The sequence below is a fragment of the Chaetura pelagica genome, unplaced genomic scaffold (genome assembly GCF_000747805.2).
Source record: "Chaetura pelagica isolate M959 unplaced genomic scaffold, ChaPel_1.0 scaffold153, whole genome shotgun sequence".
Lineage (NCBI taxonomy): Eukaryota > Metazoa > Chordata > Aves > Apodiformes > Apodidae > Chaetura > Chaetura pelagica.
The window spans coordinates 632,628-646,279 of NW_009952707.1; positions in this window are offsets into that span (position 1 = coordinate 632,628).

Sequence of the window (13,652 nt, forward strand, 5' to 3'; positions counted from 1 at the left end):
CCACATAAATATCCGAAAAAATTTTTTTACTGTGAGAGTGACAGAGCACTGGAACAGACTGCCCAGGGAGGTTGTGGAGTCTCCCTCACTGGAGACATTCAAAACCCACCTGGATGAGTTCCTGTGTGATGTACTCTAGGTGACCCTGCTTTGGCAGGGGGGTTGGACTAGATGATCTCTCGAGGTCCCTTCCAGCCCCTAAGATTCTATGATTCTATGATTCTATGATTTTGAATCTTACAGAAACATTTTTGGCTTGGAGAAAACAGAAAAACAGAAAGTAACAGTAGAGATCTTCTATTTTGATCCTGTGATAATTAAACAACTGGTGTGATAAAAAATTTCCATATGCTTTGTGAAATGTTTTTTGCTCTGCCAGATTAGAAACATTTTTGGCTTGGAGAAAACAGAAAAACAGAAAGTAACAGTAGAGATCTTCTATTTTGATCCTGTGATAATTAAACAACTGGTGTGATAAAAAATTTCCATATGCTTTGTGAAATGTTTTTTGCTCTGCCAGATTAAATGCTTTTACCTGTACAAGTGCCTGTGTAGCTCTATTCAGGCATCTGTGTATATATAATGGTTGTTAGAATGCTTGTTACTTTTAATTGTACAAAAATAACTGAAAAACCTACTACATTCAATACTGAAACACTAACTTCAGTCCATACATTCACTCTGCTTGTGTATCTGTAAAATACAAATACTGAGCAGCTCTAAAGAGTAATAAAATAATGTTGACAATAATAGTTCCCTGGATTGTCGTATATCCTCTAAAACTGATGGCTGAGAGCAATGGACCAAATTAATCCCTCATGTAACTCCATTGAGTTCTGAGGAGTTACAGCAAGGATGGATTTGGTCTAGCATGTAGAATCTCAGGAACTGTTTACACTTAATGGCAATTTTCTGAGCAGCTAGCACTCCTTAGAGAAAATAATGGTTGGTTTTATTAACCTCTTTGATTTATTTTTTTTTCCATTTTAGTTCGATACAATTATGGGTACAAAACTGTACATGGATAGAAAACCTCCACGTGGAGATCCTTCTGTTTGGAAACGTTTGGCTCATGGAGGAGTTCTGCATGAAGGTTCCTAGGCAGAAAACTTTTTTTTTTCCACATCAGTCCCAGGAGGGAGCACAGTAAATAAAATCTATTCAAGCCAACTGACTTCACTGAGCTGCCTTGTCCCAAAGGGCTGGATGCTCCGCTTGGGCAAGACTCACTTAAGGAAGCAGTCTGCTCATTTTCCTAGTGAAGGACAATGGGGAAAGCTTTTGGTTCCTCTCTCCAGGGAGCAACCCACTGGCAGAGCTCACTGACACTTCTCCAGGGAGACTCAGTGGACCTTTCAAGGCTGAATGTTTTGCAAGGCATTCTTTACAAGGCCCACTGAACCTCCCCATTTTTGTCCTCCAATGCACACAACTATTACATTCTACTTTTAATAACATTACTTTCATCTTATTATTAGAGTTTTTGAAAATAAGAGAAAATAAGAGAAAAACACCAAAAAAACTCCACTGTATCTTTGCATAGAAAGGGAACGTAAAATACAAATAGTAAATATACATGAGAAACCAATGCATTGAGCTGCTCTAGAATGCATTGCAAGTGCTGTATTTCCTGTACAGCAGTGGCTAAGTCCTGCTTTGCTGGACGCAGTATGGACATGTGGTGGTCTTGTTCCACCAAGCAACTCACCCAAATCACATACATTTCTCACATCTGCCCGAGCCATATGCAGAACCTACCCAACACACCCCCAGATGAACCAAAGATCCCAGACGGATCCAGTTTGCCAGAAAGGACAGCTCCTTCTCAGCCACTGCATTCTGCCCCCCTCTCCCCTATGAGTAGAAAACGTGATGGAGAAACCCTTAGCCTGGCAGCACCTTTTTTATTTCCTTCCCAATACTGAAGAGAAAAGATGTAACTATAGATTAACAATACTACTAAAAGGAATAGGTAAGAACACAGGCATTATACCAAGTTGTATGTAAAGGGAGAGAAAAGGTATTATGTAGTATAGTCTCACTTTCTAAGAATTTCCATCAAAAAAGTTCCATGACAAACCACTATTATACACTTAGGTGTTTATAGAGGAACCATAAAAATGTGATTGAGGTTAAGAGTTTGCATACCACAGTTTCAGTGCAGGAATCCATTTCTCAGCTGCTTTTCATTAATTTGTTTGAATTAATTTTCATGAAAATCACTTCAGCAATTTAGTATTTCAATAAAAACAAAGCGCATAGGTTTGGGGCAATTCTTGCAGCAGCTGAAATTAAAATAAGATCATCTCATTTCTTGAAATATCTTGAGAAATTACTTGAAGCACCAGCAAGAATTCCTCTTTGAGTCTTACAATGCAAAAAAACAGGAAGGGAGGAGGGCACATAGCTGCAGCAGTTCATTGCACCTCACCAGTGCACTGGGACCCATGGCAGCTCCTCTGAAGGACACTATCCACAGAAATGCCTGCTTGACAATGGGCATGCTTGGCCACTAGACAACCCCAGCAATTAAAGTTAAGAGCACCTTTCTGTTCTCACCCTCTGCTGCGGCCCAGATGCAGCCTAGTGTGTTGGCTACCATGGGGCTTGTTCTTGTCATGCTTATATTGGCCCAATTTGGAACTTTATCCTTTTGGATGTGAGATGAAAATCCAGTCCTTCATGGTTATATTACAGTCACCATGCTGAGTGGAACTGGAGGTTGAATGTACTTTTAAAAGTGAGTTACACATGGGCCAGAGAAATCTCTATGGATTGGCAATGTGAAGTCCCAGTTTTAACTCTGGATAAGGAAAGAACACTTCTGCTCAGGCTTCTGGTTCAGCTCCACATGCCAAATTCATTATGATGTAATCAAGTGCAACTGCACTGATATCAGCTGTCAACAGACTTCCTCCTACCATGCCAGCACCAAATTTGGCCCCAGAGCTGGGGAGCCCACAAGCTTGCATCAACAGCAACTACAGCAGCTATTTTAAGCTGGATGGAGTTCTTACTGGTTCAGATGCTCTAGGATTACAAGGTCATAAACCTATGCTATCAAATCCACGCGGGTGCTCTGAGCCAGACTTTGCCCTTTGATGCATGCATCCAACTGCCATTGAAACTGCTGGACGCCAAGCACATCTGAAAGTGGAGCCCTGCCCGCACGGTTTAAATTGGCTTAATTCCTCTAGTACATGCAGCCTGTTGCTCCACACTGTATTTATTAGACAGTTTCATTTGGGTTTTTCATTTGTTTATTTTGTGTGCTGAAGGCTTTTTGCTGTCCTGTTTAGTATTCAGGGCTTAATGTTACTCTGATTTGAATAAAATACATCTTATTATTTAACTGAGCTCAGAAATACCACATCACCCCACACACTCTCTGTGGTTTAGATGTATTTTAGCATATCTATTCAAAGAATCATAAAATAAATACAGCAAGATGCAGTGTTAAATGGTCTCTCCTCTGAGTGCTACAGCCATGTCTTTCCACATAATTGATTCCATACTTGCAAACCTAAAACTATTCAAGTACTACAACACTAACAGATTGATTCTGAAAGTTTGTATTAACTAAAACTGAACCCTAATGTAGGAGGAGCACAGTAACACAATGCTTCTCTTTCTTTCAAGATCATGAGATTTAAATACATGTATATACACCTACACAAATATACACACATATACACATAGGCTTCTGCAGTTCTTTAACTTACTTCCTTTAACATAGGGGTTTTCCATTCAAGGTATTCTCTGCCATTTTTAATGTTGCAAATACTTTGGTTTGTTCCAGTTTGGTGTTTTTGTGGAAGCTGCAATTTGTTGACACTCGCAGGACTCCGTGATATTTTAGTATCATCTTCATATGAGAAAGCCACAGAATCATATGAAGATACAGACACAGTACAGAAAGCTAGTCAGTAGTCTACTATAGTAGTTTATAACATCAGGTAGTTTGTCCTTTGCTTTTTTACGGAAAGCCTAAACTCCTGGAGTCATGTGAATGTCAACAAATCTTAAGCTACTTTTTCCTGGAACAAGGACAACTTGGAAGGCTAGCTGCAGACACCATATTGCCAGAGAAACACTAGATATTTGTATATAAACCCACACTCAAACATGCATGCATATGTTGCATATGCTTACATATGAAGCCAGAAATTTCAGCCAATTTAGAACAATGATGATTTTCAATAAGAAATGTCTTTACTGCTCTTGTGCAGACAGAGATATCCACTCAATTATAACTGAGCCAAATTTAGATGAATTGTTTTTTTATTTCATATTCTCTTTAATGGCTGCAAAATTTGATAAATTCTCATGACTTTGATGTCTTGCTTTTGTAACCACTTATGCACAAGAGCAGCTTTTCTTCTTCTACTGACTTGATAGTCTGCAATGCAGACTTGAGGAAATGATGGTATCCACTCAGATTTCAGTGGATTTATGCTGATTTATACCAACCCACTGGTTCAGTGAGTTTCCTATTCTCCCTCTCATTCTCTCCAGTTTTATACCCTGATATAAGGCCAATGGAGTAACTCTGAATTTGTACTGACAAATGTGAGAAGAGATCCAAATTACCTAAGATAGTTAGAGAATGAGAGAAAAACCAGCAAAAGGATTTTCAAAAAGTCTTAGTTTAAGCTTTTACAGAATGATACTATTTAGTCAAGCATACTTATGCAATTGTTTTCTGGGCCATCCATCCAAAATGTTATTTTCCAGTGCTTGTGTGTGTGCATCTTATAAGCCCACAAAGGGAAAAGAAAATATTAATCTAAAATGGGACTGCCTAATTTTCTTGAATACATAATTCAGCCAATATGGATTTTGGCAGCTCAGCTTTAACTTTGAAACAAAAGAAATCCACACAAAAGACAATAAATCTGCATTACACATGGTACTAAAATGATCCAAGGGATTTATAGATGTTTACAAGTTTGCAGAGTGTGACACAACGTCCACCAGAAATTTGATATTCACAGCACAAAACATCATAAACATATGTCTACAACTACAAAGAGGCCTTTTTATGTGGGGATCATTGTTAAAATTGTCTTCAGAACATAAACCTTAAGTTGTAAATGCTACTCCCCATTTACTCTCCAAGACATAACAAATGAGGAAAGAAAAGCAGAGATATGTTTGTAATTGAAAATGTTTCTCAGGAAATGATCTGTACAGGAACATCATTCTCATTCCATTAACTGCTGACTCCAAGCCAACCATTTGTAAAAGTAAATAAATATGCAAACTGGCTGACAACAATGTGCCTGCCTTTAATGTTACTGCATTAGTACCCAGTCTCCAAAAAATAATCTATTTTCTTTTCTCATTTCTCTATTAAACCAAACATGGCATGCACACAAAAGGATGGGAGAAATGCTGTTCAAAAAAAAGAATGAGAGAAATGCTATAATCCAATTTTCATGTATGCAATACAAATTAAATGCTTATTGCCTTGAATTTTTTTTAAAGTCCAAAGCTACTCTGAAGTACTTCAGTGACTAGCTTGCTGTTCCTTTCTTTTTGCAATTAGCAGGGAAAAAAACCCTCCACAGATTGACAGATCTCTGGTCTGAGTAGGTATAAAACAACAAAACAAGGAGAAAACTCAATCTTTTTAAAGCACATGTAATTTTCTTCACCACGTCACAAATAGCTTCATTAAGCCCTATGTGCTTTCACATTTAATTTGGGGTGAAGGTTCTTTCTCAGATTTTCCTGTAGTTTCTAAGAGGTAACAAGTGGTGCAGTGTCAAGCTAACACAGATGCCAGTAATTCCATTCATTCCTTCAACGCATCCTCTCAACACATCTTTTGAAATACATCAGCAGTATTTGCAGATGTTTTGAAAAGCCTGTCACCTTATAGGAGTGTTTAAAATATCACTGGAAAAAAAAAGCCTCAAAGACAGTGTTGGGAACAATTGCAGACAGGAGTTCAAGTGACACAGATTTTTCTCCCCCACTGAAGAGCAAGCCATGCATATAAGAAATGCTGTGACCATTCCAAGTTCTTAGGAAAATGTGCTGTGCTGAATCTGACCCCAGCCTGAAAACTCCTCAACCAGCCTCAGATACATTGGTCGGGTCTTTGTGGAAAAGGCACCTGAGGGTTGTCAGCTGGTGTGCACATGGTATCCCTAAATACAAAACATTTTATTGAAACAAATCTTTTGTCAGCTAGGATTTCCAATTTATTGAGTATTTATTGAGATACTTGAGAACTACGTGGGGTGCTTAGGGCTATGGAGACAGAAGGGAGAGCATTTGCATCCTCCTCACTGATATTTCAATATTATAAGAGAGATTTCAATGTTGTAACAGATCTGAAGGTGGCAACATCCAGAAGAGAGCCAAACAGACCTCTTGGAGTAGTCCTAACCAAGAGAAAGCAATTTTTCATCCTATATGCTCACCAGCTTGCTGCAATGGTTTTATTTTCCAAATATTGTGGACAGAAGAAGCTGGCTTTATAGGACTGACTTGCCTAGTTCTTTGAATCACCAACCAGCTAATAGTAGCTCTTCCAACATCAACAAGAGGCACTCATGCAGAAAAGACAAAACCAAAGAACTGTTCCAAGAAGTCTTTCCCAGCTCAACAAGTTCTAGTTATTCCTACGGGAAAGCCCAAAAATAGTGCTTAGGAATGTGAGGGCACACTAGTAGCAAGCTGAGGATTTCCTGAATTTCTTCCTCTTCTCTCGTTGTGTACGTAAGCCTTGTCTTTGAAGGAGAAAAAAATTAAGTGTCAGACCCACTGCATCTCAATAATCTAGAGGATGACTTCTTCTTGGAAGAATTAGAAAAATGGCTACATTTACTGGAAACTTACAGTTCCTTTTCAAGCACTATGAATTTGTGTATGTATCACACATGGCCACTATTTTCAAACTGTATTTCCTAGAGCTACTTGTGTTTTAATATAGATATCTGGTCATCTTCAATAAATGACTTTGTGACAAAAGATTTGTAGCAACTGGCCAAGTATTTCTTCCATTCCACAAGGGAATAACTGAACCAAAACACCTTCATCTTATGAGAGCTTGTCATGCTTAAAGATCTTTCTTTGTTATCAAAGTCAACCCAGATAAAGTTTGAGGGTGACACCAAGGCTGCACAAGTAATAAACACAAGGAAGATGGGATAAGAAGGACTAAAATAAATTAAAATTATAATGGATACAAAAGTCCAGATGTACTATTTATTTGCATAACTGCTAGGTTGCAATCTATGCTTTGCTATCTTCTGCATCAATCCTGAGCATCTAACTGTAGTTCTCAGTTTCAGTAAAATAAATAAGAATTGACTTGTGACATCTTTTTTCCCCTCCATAATAAAGATTTAAATTCATTGCTATGCATAATATTTGTGCCTAAAATTCTCTGCAGCATACCCTAGGGATCTGAAGCTTCTTGTCAAGGACTGAATCAGGATTTAATTTGGGAACTGGGATCTAAAGAGAGGCCTTCAGGATGGAAAAACAAGGCTGTGGCTTTGGCTGGATCAACAGAAACCCAGCTACATTCTTCAAGAAAATGGGCTGGGTTTGGTGAAGGGCAGAAAAATTACACCTTAAACTGGCAGAAATCTATCGGCTAGCATACTAAAGAAAAAATTACCCTTTGGGGTTCTCCTGACCAATGTGGAGACCAATTTCTGCATTTGACAGAAGAAAAACTTGAGATTTGGACTACTACAGAAAGGATCACAGAAAACAAACTTCTTTCCCCATCCTTATTTCATATGAGTGTGCATGATGAAGATGTGCATCTGATGTGTGGAAGCCCTCCTGTCCTTACCCAGCTGCACAGCATGAAGGGTCATTTCAGGGCCAGGAAGGAATATAGTAGGGCTGTGGCAATCCCTGCCTAGAGGGAGAAGTTTGTCAGCAGGGATAACTCACGGTGTGGTGTGATCAATTGTATGGCTGTGGTGTTCTCCTAAAACACATTTACACAAAAGTGTAAGATGATGATGCAAGACAGGACTTTGGTATCACAAACTGGAAACTGTGTTGGCTTAGGAAAGCAGAGTTAGTTCTCAATTTGCACAGAAAACTAAACATTTTCCAGGCTATGTTCTCAAGTTCCTTAATCAGAATTAATTAGTTTAACATGCCACCAACAGAAGAAAATAGCATTATCCTCATTCTGCAGCATAGAAAGTGACGCACTTCTGGATTAAGGGATACATGTATATGTTTCATTTCTGGAGACACAAATTGCACATGTGAAATGGAAGTTAAGCACTTAAAAATACAGCCTTAAAAATCTGTCTGTAATCTTACACTTAGCCTGACATAGAATGGACAGGAATACCTGTACCTCTTGTACCATAACAAAAGGAATATCCTTCTTTTTATACAATCAGCAGTAATTATTTTCATCCAGCCCTGTGTCTTGTCCTCGAAGGGGACTGTCTGGTACCTCCTTGTGCATGCCTGATCTTGCTCATTTCCTTATAAAACTCAAAACAGCTGCTCCAGCTTCCAAATTGCCCATCTTAAAAAAAAATTACCTTACTGAACTGTTAATCTGATAATGGTGTTCACATCTTTCTTATCAGGAAACAAGTTGCAAGCAGCATAAGCACCAGCACTGCAAGGGTGAATCCATAGCTCTGAACTGCACATGCACTGCAGCCATCTTTTCCAAGAGATCTCAAACAAGCTGTAAGTTTGGAGCAGTGCTTGCTACAACCTGTCAAGTGCTGTCAGACAATGGAAAAAACTGCTTAATGCTCCTACGTGTTAAATGCAGTGCACAAGCTGCTGGCATTACCAGTGTATCCACTTCAGCATGCAAAATATTCATACCAATAGTATTTCTGTCTATATTTTCTACTTTGCAGATGATCACACAAAAAACTGCAATTCAAGCATCTAAGTAAATAACCTTAAATAGGTTTTACTTCACAGCACTGACACATTCAAAGTTTAACAGAAATAATCTGCAGCCTTCGGTCGTTGATGTCATAAATGAGTTTCTGTTAATATTCCTATTACAAAGTGTTTAGTATTACAAACAAGCATGAGTATTTTAACTTACCTACTGCATGACACATAGCCTATTTGAAAACTGCTATCTGAATAATGATTTCTACTATAAATTACAATTTTCCCTGAGTGGAAATTAAACTAAAAAAAAGAAATTACTGTTTTCACACTGGATGCAGTATTAATTAAGGACTGAATTTGTACCAAACTGAATATGATACACCACTAGGATGAAACAGTTAATTCTATCTCACTCATATTACAGAAATATTTTCATGGAATAGCATTCAAAATTAACAAACTACTGTATTTTCTTCCTCTTTTACCCAGGAAAAATAAAGTCTGATAAGGGTAAGAAGAAAATAAACTCTCATTCTTACCTACAAAATACTACAAACCAAAAATAACTACCATTGCAAAAATACAAGGTCAGAAAACAATACTCCTAAAGTATCAGAGAAATAAAGATGAAAAATAACCACATTAATCAGTCTAGTCTCCTACCTTTAGGGCAAAATGCTCCACAGCCCATCATAGGGGTCGCTGGGCCACTCTCATATTGCATCACCAAGAGAACTGCAGTCTTTCAGGTGTCTGAAGCCCCTTTCTTTGCAGGCCCCTTTGCTGCTGCTCTTCGGAGAAGCTGTATTAGCTTTAGAGCTTGTTTTCCAACAGAATGGTCCAAGCACATCACAACTCTCAGCTCAGAACATCGCTTCAGAACAAGTGACTGACTGCCTATATAATTTAATATGATGCCACATGAGACTCAAAGACCATCTGCAAAAGAAACTAAATCTGCTTTTTGCAGCTTGCTAAATTGCACTCTGAATCTTGAGATGCAGTTTTGACCGTGTGCTTTTGTTATCAGTCATATAACTGAACAAACTGCTCAAATGGCAGGTGTAACACAAGTTTTTATCATAGTTCACTCCTTACAACTGAATAAAGTCACCGTTTCCCTCGAAGCATAGGAAAGGTCTGGGCACACACAAGACACTGTGGCAATATTGGAAATGAAAATTCCTTCTTTTTTTTTCCCCCTTTCTTTTTATGAAACAAAGGCTGGCCAACAAGAGTTACAGAATCCTTGAGTCTTGTTGCCAGAATTGAGATGCACGTGGTATTACCAAATTCAGGTCATGATCACAGTATTCCTTTCTCTATAAATACCACCCTACTGAAATAATTAGCAAAAACTCATATGGAAGGACGATTAAGCTCTAGAACAGGCCAAAGCATATAAAAAGCTATAGAGCAAAGAAAAAGAGGTATGAGCCATCAAATGAATAATAAACTACTGGTAAGAAATGAACTAGTTTTATGGCTATGAGTCCTTCCAAAGAGGGACAGTAATGAAAAGATAATCTAAAGTAATTACTTACTCAGGCTAAAAACCAAATTGCTATGAAGTTTTTTACAGACTAAAACTTTTCAGAAGCTGTAAAATGTTTAAGTGTCTGCTTCAACTTGGAGCAGGATGAGGGAAGTGACACATCCCTGGCTCATTTCTATGTCATGGAAAGTGGTTACCTTTCTAGAGTCCAACTGAACTTCATTTAAAATACCAGTGTCAAAAGGCAAGTACGGAGAACTGAGAGGTATTTATTGTTTAGAGTAAGCCAGCTGTGCCACACAATATTCCTTCTCCAGGTTTTGTATCAGATGTGATTCCTTGCAAAAAAAAGACACAGAGCTGTTCTGAAACAACATTCTTCACCAGTTCTAAGGACTCTGATATGCACTGGTCTGCAGCTACTGGGTCACTCCTAAAAGCAGCTTTCCCCTGCCAACAGTCCTTTTTCATGCTGTACTCGCAAGTAGTAACGGGGCTCCCAGTTCTGACTCCTGGAGTCCCATTGCTTCCTGGCACTGGGAAACTGGATTGCTGAACTGTTGAATAACAGCATTCACTTGCAGGACAATACTGAGCCGGCAGTTCTTTACCAAGCTTTCTTTTTCTTAATTTCTGAATAGAACCCTAAGTGTCCCAGATAGTTTATTATGGCAATCCCATTTGGCAGGTATACACAGCTAAAGGAAAACCACACTCCACTGAAAAGATGAAGGAGGATGCTGAAGATGATAATATGTTAAGAAAATTCACAAAGTCTGAAGCCACAGCAACCTGCATCATCAATTCAACCTGTTTTATAAGTGATTATTTATACCTCTTTAAAAGCAGCACATATTATTTACATGCACAAAAATAGCTATTTTACAAAAACAGTAAATGAAAGTTGTTTTGGTTTACAGTGAGTTTTTGTACCTATAGTAGTACCCAAAAGACAATGCCCAGGCAAACTGCTCTAATCCATGTAGTTACATTAGAGTAAACTGCAAATTAGCTGAAGCAGAGCTGCTTTCTCAGAGGATACAACGGCAAGAAGTTGACAACAGCAGGTGTGAAGCACATAGCTTGGGAACAGAGTAGAGGAATTTCTAATAATACTTTCTGTAATCCATTTTCACTTGCCACAAATGTAAATTCAAACCAGACTTAATTTCTAATTCCTACAATCTAACAACAACAACAAAACCATCACTCAAAAAGCTTGTTCACCTCCCCCTTCCCTCAACAGAGATCACTGCAGGGGAAAAACGGCACATTGGTAAGATGCTTTGGGTCTAGAGTTTCCCAAACTGTTCCTAAGGGTTCACTTTCAACCCCACAATTTTCAGCTTTGTAAAAACAGAATTATAGCCAGGGAGGACTAAAGTCTTTTTCAAGCGGTTTTGGCCATCAATAGAGGAAACAATTCAAAGGCAACATGACACTGATAGCTTAATTTGTGAAAATGGATAAATACCGTATCTGCCACATAGCACATTAACCCATGTAACAAATAAATACAGAAATAGCACTGCAATACTTTGTTAAAAGGTTTTGGTTCACAGAGGAGGAAATTTAATTATAGCATGTAATGTCAATTACTGTCATTTTTAATTTTATTTTGCTTCCCTAGAAACAATACAGATGCAGGATTCTAAAGTTACCTGCATGTTTGATGCAAATGAGATAAAATTATCGAGGTTCTGAGAAAACCCAGATAATAGTAGGGAAAAAAAATGCATTTTACCTAACCTCATTCATGGACCTTCTTCAAAGTGTTGATTGCATGAGGACTGACATGCCTCCAATTTAAACATATAAGCCAACAACTCAGACCTGAAACAAGACTTTTATGTTTAAAAAATTGTGTTAAGTCATCAAAAAGGATGACAGGGGAGCAACAGCCTGACTCTCAGCTACTGCAAAGGGGCACAGAAAAGCATTGATTGATATCAGAAGATAATTTATCTTACTGTTTATGCTGATTGATTTCATTTGGAAAATTACAGGGCCAGGCCCTTAATGCTTCTGTCTCCTTTGCTTTGCCCTGCGCAAAAGCAACCAAGACCTAGGAGACACGTAGAGGACACCAGGTATCGCACCACCACAGTAATAAACACTGTCAAATCTTGTCAGTCCTTCTCCTCTGCCGCACACAATGCACTGTAGCATCAGCATTCAGTTCTGCTTCTACACAAACTGCTTCTTAGCAGTAGAGTTCAGTGCTGCACAGAAGCATCCTGCCCATATTTTATCCTGTTGAAGCCAGGAAATAATACCAGAAATGGATTAATTGAACTTATTGTCAGTTAAATATGTCAGATATACTTCTACCTTGAAAATTATTACCTGAGCTACCACTAGAATCAGCAGAATATGTGCTGTTAAGATTTCAGAGCCATTTTCCTTTAAAGTACCACTTGGATGGGCATGCTCTCTGTCCACTGGCTGGACAGCTGGTCTCAGAGAGTGGTGGCTGGAGATAAATCCAGCTGGCGTCCGGTCACAAGTGGGGTTCCTCAGGGCTCAGTGTTGGGACCACTTCTGTTTAACATCTTCACCTATTATCTTGATGAGGAGATAGAATGCACCCTCAGAAAGTTTGCACATGACACCATTTTAGCTGGGAGCATTAAGGGTAAGAAGGCTCTACAGAAGGACTTAAGACTGGATTTATGGGCTGAGTCAAATTGTATGAGCTTCAGTAAGTCAAAGTGCCTTGGGCCACAACAACCCCACACAATAATACAGGCTGGAGGAAGACTGGTTGGAAATCTGTCCAGCAGAAAAGGACCTCAGGGTGCTGACTGACAAGCAGCTGAGTATGAGCCAGCAGTGTGCCCAGGTGGCCAAGAAGGCCAATGGCATCCTGGCCTGTATTAGAAATAGTGTGGCAAGCAGGTCTAGGGAACTGATCCTCCCCTTGCACTTGGCACTGATGAGGCCAAACACTGTGTTCAGTTTTGGGCACCTCAATACAAGAAAGACATTGAGGTGCTGGTGCAGAAAAGAACAACTAGGCTGATGAAAGGCCTAGAGAACAAGTCCTAAGAAGAGTGGCTGAGGTAACTGGGGCTATTTAGTCTAAAGGAAAAGGAGGCCAAGGGGAGATCTTATCGCTCTCTACAAGCACCTTAAAGGTAAGTGCTGGTCTCTTCTCACAAGGAAATAATGATAGGACAAGAGGGAATGGCCTAAAGCTACACTAGGTGAGGTTTATGCTGGACATTAGGGAAATTTTTTTCTCTGAAAGGGTTGTCAGGCACTGGAACAGGCTGCCCAGAAAGGTGGTTGAGTCACTATCCCT